The sequence below is a fragment of the Lepisma saccharinum genome, chromosome 21 (assembly GCF_977018435.1).
Source record: "Lepisma saccharinum chromosome 21, izLepSacc3.1, whole genome shotgun sequence".
Lineage (NCBI taxonomy): Eukaryota > Metazoa > Arthropoda > Insecta > Zygentoma > Lepismatidae > Lepisma > Lepisma saccharinum.
In genome coordinates, this window is record NC_139249.1 from 17,958,138 (window position 1) to 17,964,137 (window position 6,000).

Consider the following 6,000-nt stretch of genomic DNA (forward strand, 5'->3'; position numbering starts at 1 on the left):
TCCGGCGTCTCTATGGGCGACAACCTTTAAGATAAACTGCAGACTTCTGGCTTTTTAGTGGAATTATCCAAGATATCGTAGAGAAGCTCTTAAGATCGAATTCGGGGTGTAAGGACCGATCTCCGTAGCGGAGTGTTTAGCAATGTGCTCTACGACTTCAGGGGTCCCAGGTTTGAATCCTAGCCTGAGCATTGTTGAATAGTAGAAAAATAACTGTTATAAATGTTATAATATAATAATAAAAATAATTATAAACTAACAAAAATATTTTTTATTCGAAATAATAATAATAATAATAATTATTATTATTATTATTATAAGTGGGGAAACTCGATCCATCAAACGAGTGAATACCAGCACAACTATTTTTCCATTATTTATTTTGCGTTTTATGTAGTTAGTATCTGAATGCATTTTGATATTAACATTTGCACGTCTCGTTCAAGGAAACGCTTTAAATGTTAGGGGATTTTTTTTCCATAAAGTTTGTTATGTGACCTCTCACCTACAACTGTAGTTGTCAGAATTTTGAGAACTGTGGAACCATTTGTTGTTTGGATGAAATGGTAGAATATAACCTTGTTTTCAATCAAATGTTTTCGATACAATGCATCTTTACTTTGATTATTCTGTTCGAATACTAACTAAATGAACTTTATTTTTGTTCTTAACAATAAGAGTAACAAACTGTTTCCTGTATCTTTAAATGAACAATGTCAATTTCCGGGGGGGGGGGGGGTCCACCGACCCGTTCGACCCCCCCCTCCGACGCACATGTTTGGGAGTGACCCTTCAATTTCATTATATCATCTCTCATCCTCATCTTCGCGATTAGCCAAACGTGGCAGAAAAGCGAAGTAAGATATACCAATTGCATCACTCAATAGGGTGTCAAGGCTGACCTTACGAGATGTCACCTAAAAGTCAATCATAGTACAGTCCGGTAACTGCAATGTTGCAGCCCAACGAGGCTCTGGCGCCGGACTCAAAGCCAGTATATAACCCTCTGTAGGGAGAGTTGTGTGTTGCCCTTACATGGGCTGAGTGCCCCTTTAACCTCAGCTTTTGACATAAGTTAAGAAGATTATAGTCCTCACACACCATCGTTGATTTTAGTTATAGTAAGGGACTTGGCCCCGTATAATGTGACAGGTGCAAATAACCCAAGTCCTGACGCACCCAAAGGTTTCGTTTCAATCAAACTATTAAGATACCGTTCACTAATTAAGTATCCGAATCTGATCTTGAACTCACTTTACACAGAAATTTGGTGACTGTTAATTTACTGTGTGTGTGTGTGTGTGTGTGTGTGTGTGCCATAAAATCAGATTTATGAGGACATTAGGACACAGTTGAGAGTTTAATCAATTAACAGCTTTCATTACCCAGGATGCAAAGTCGAGGGTATACGAGGAAGTTTACACAATCAACGATCCTCTCCGCTAAAATTTCCGCGAGGAGAAAGTTTGTTATAGCAACAAATATATAAACTTGTTTTGTCTTCAAGTATATGCTTTACTAAGGATAATGACGAAGGTAATGTTATTCTATGTGTTTGTGTTGCGCGTATTGCATGCTTCTCTTTCACCCCCCACCTCTTTCTCTCGTGCTGGAAACAGCATGGGCTCAAAACGTAGCACTGTGCTCATAAATTGGATTTGAAGATTACATCTAATTGGACTTATAAAGGCACAGCGCCTTAGTTACGAGGGGACAGGGGGCGGTTCTCCCCGAGCAACAAGAGAAAAAGTTTGGGAAAAAATAAAGATCACGAAGCTCTGTGAAAGTTTTACCTGCCTATTAAATTAATACTCGTATTATTGTTAGCAAAGGTATATATTTTTATATAATTGTCTTGTTCGCTTCACTGGCTATATTTGTATAAAAGTCATATTTTGTTTGTAATCGTTGCTTAACAACCGCTTGCATAAGAGTTGTTGGTGATCCTGATATGCAAGGTACTGATTGATGACAACAGTTTTACCAAGTAGAATTTTAAAATTTTGGGTGCGTCAGCACTTAGGCTATTCTGCACCCGTCACATTATACGGGGACCAGCCCCTTACCATTACAAATAACAACTCTAACGTTGCATAACTGAAAATATTCTGACTGCCGTTAAAAGCTGAGGCTATAAACGGCCACTCAGCACAGGACAAAAAACAGGACAACACACACAAAATTATAATGTCCATAGTGCCAGTCGCCAGAGCCTCGTTCATCTGCAAAATACAGTCCAGGGTGTACTACGTGGAAGTGATGTTGACAATTGGTTGTACTACGTGGAAGTGATGTTGACAATTTGTTGTACTACGTGGAAGTGATTTTGACAATTGGTTGTACTACGTGGAAGTGATGTTGACAATTTGTTGTACTACGTGGAAGTGATGTTGACAGTTGGGTGTACTACGTGGAAGTGAGGTTGACAATTGGGTGTACTACGTGGAAGTGATATTGACAATTGGTTGTACTACGTGGAAGTGATGTTGACAATTTGTTGTACTACGTGGAAGTGATGTTGACAGTTGGGTGTACTCCGTGGAAGTGATGTTGACAGTTGGGTGTACTACGTGGAAGTGATGTTGACAATTGGTTGTACTACGTGGAAGTGATGTTGACAATTGGTTGTACTACGTGGAAGTGATGTTGACAATTTGTTGTACTACGTGGAAGTGATGTTGACAATTGGTTGTACTACGTGGAAGTGATGTTGACAATTTGTTGTACTACGTGGAAGTGATGTTGACAATTGGTTGTACTACGTGGAAGTGATGTTGACAATTGGTTGTACTACGTGGAAGTGATGTTGACAATTGGTTGTACTACGTGGAAGTGATGTTGACAGTTAGGTGTACTACGTGGAAGTGATGTTGACAATTGGGTGTACTACGTGGAAGTGATGTTGACAATTGGTTGTACTACGTGGAAGTGATGTTGACAATTTGTTGTACTACGTGGAAGTGATGTTGACAGTTGGGTGTACTACGTGGAAGTGATGTTGACAATTTGTTGTACTACGTGGAAGTGATGTTGACAATTTGTTGTACTACGTGGAAGTGATGTTGACAGTTGGGTGTACTACGTGGAAGTGAGGTTGACAGTTGGGTGTACTACGTGGAAGTGATGTTGACAATTGGGTGTACTACGTGGAAGTGAGGTTGACTGTTGGGTGTACTACGTGGAAGTGAGGTTGACAATTGGGTGTACTACGTGGAAGTGATGTTGACAATTGTGTGTACTACGTGGAAGTGAGGTTGACAGTTGGGTGTACTACGTGGAAATGATGTTGACAGTTGGGTGTACTACGTGGAAGTGAGGTTGACAATTGGGTGTACTACGTGGAAGTGATGTTGCCAATTGGGTGTACTATGTGGAAGTGAGGTTGACAGTTGGGTGTACTACGTGGAAATGATGTTGACAGTTGGGTGTACTACGTGGAAGTGAGGTTGACAATTGGGTGTACTACGTGGAAGTGAGGTTGACAATTGGGTTTACTACGTGGAAGTGACGTTGACAATTGGGTGTACTACGTGGAAGTGAGGTTGACAATTGGGTGTACTACGTGGAAGTGAGGTTGACAATTGGGTGTACTACGTGGAAGTGATGTTGACAATTGGGTGTACTACGTGGAAGTGAGGTTGACAGTTGGGTGTACTACGTGGAAATGATGTTGACAGTTGGGTGTACTACGTGGAAGTGAGGTTGACAATTGAGTGTACTACGTGGAAGTGACGTTGACAACTGGGTGTACTACGTGGAAGTGAGGTTGACAACTGGGTGTACTACGTGGAAGTGAGGTTGACAATTGGGTGTACTACGTGGAAGTGAGGTTGACAATTGGGTGTACTACGTGGAAGTGACATTGACAATTGGGTGTACTACGTGGAAGTGACGTTGACAATTGGGTGTACTACGTGGAAGTGAGGTTGACAATTGGGTGTACTACGTGGAAGTGAGGTTGACAATTGGGTGTACTACGTGGAAGTGAGGTTGACAACTGGGTGTACTACGTGGAAGTGAGGTTGACAATTGGGTGTACTACGTGGAAGTGAGGTTGACAATTGGGTGTACTACGTGGAAGTGACATTGACAATTGGGTGTACTACGTGGAAGTGACGTTGACAATTGGGTGTACTACGTGGAAGTGAGGTTGACAATTGGGTGTACTACGTGGAAGTGAGGTTGACAATTGGGTGTACTACGTGGAAGTGAGGTTGACAATTGGGTGTACTACGTGGAAGTGAGGTTGACAATTGGGTGTACTACGTGGAAGTGAGGTTGACAATTGGGTGTACTACGTGGAAGTGAGGTTGACAATTGGGTGTACTACGTGGAAGTAATGTTGACAATTGGTTGTACTACGTGGAAGTGATGTTGACAGTTGGGTGTACTACGTGGAAGTGAGGTTGACTGTTGGGTGTACTACGTGGAAGTGAGGTTGACAATTGGGTGTACTACGTGGAAGTGATGTTGACAATTGTGTGTACTACGTGGAAGTGAGGTTGACAGTTGGGTGTACTACGTGGAAATGATGTTGACAGTTGGGTGTACTACGTGGAAGTGAGGTTGACAATTGGGTGTACTACGTGGAAGTGATGTTGCCAATTGGGTGTACTATGTGGAAGTGAGGTTGACAGTTGGGTGTACTACGTGGAAATGATGTTGACAGTTGGGTGTACTACGTGGAAGTGAGGTTGACAATTGGGTGTACTACGTGGAAGTGAGGTTGACAATTGGGTTTACTACGTGGAAGTGACGTTGACAATTGGGTGTACTACGTGGAAGTGAGGTTGACAATTGGGTGTACTACGTGGAAGTGAGGTTGACAATTGGGTGTACTACGTGGAAGTGATGTTGACAATTGGGTGTACTACGTGGAAGTGAGGTTGACAGTTGGGTGTACTACGTGGAAATGATGTTGACAGTTGGGTGTACTACGTGGAAGTGAGGTTGACAATTGAGTGTACTACGTGGAAGTGACGTTGACAACTGGGTGTACTACGTGGAAGTGAGGTTGACAACTGGGTGTACTACGTGGAAGTGAGGTTGACAATTGGGTGTACTACGTGGAAGTGAGGTTGACAATTGGGTGTACTACGTGGAAGTGACATTGACAATTGGGTGTACTACGTGGAAGTGACGTTGACAATTGGGTGTACTACGTGGAAGTGAGGTTGACAATTGGGTGTACTACGTGGAAGTGAGGTTGACAATTGGGTGTACTACGTGGAAGTGAGGTTGACAATTGGGTGTACTACGTGGAAGTGAGGTTGACAATTGGGTGTACTACGTGGAAGTGAGGTTGACAATTGGGTGTACTACGTGGAAGTGAGGTTGACAATTGGGTGTACTACGTGGAAGTGATGTTGACAATTGGTTGTACTACGTGGAAGTGATGTTGACAATTGGTTGTACTACGTGGAAGTGAGGTTGACAATTGGAAGCGTCGCCCCTTACACCAAGTAGAGAAAACCTCTCTGTCGCTGTCGTCGAATTTCCAACCCAGCGAAGTGAGCCTGGGTGATGCAATCAGGTGCTTGTTATATAATCCTGCCCCTGCGTTGCCAAAATGTGCAGCATTCTTCAACACATCTTCATCGCCTTTATTCGGAGCCAAGTGTTTGTGTCATCACGAAGGAGAGAACCGTACACAGCAAAGGTAGGGACGTAATACGTATTTAACATTGTTGAAGTTTTTGACAACGAAGCAAGGAAGGGGAATGAATTTAAATATGCCAACACAGGGGCACTGGGGCACAATCGAAGAGAGAGAGAGGAGAAAACAATTGACGGTCACTTTAGTTCGCGAGTTGGCCGCTGTCTTTCTCTTCTTGGTACGAACCGAACTCCGTGGCGGAGTGGTTAGCATAGCGCGCTACGACGCCAACGTTCTCGGGTTCGAATCGAGGTCTTGACATTGATGTTCTTCTGTGTGTCTTTTCATCCATTTCACCATATCATCACTGACCATCTTCGCGATTAGCCAAAAATTGGACGAAC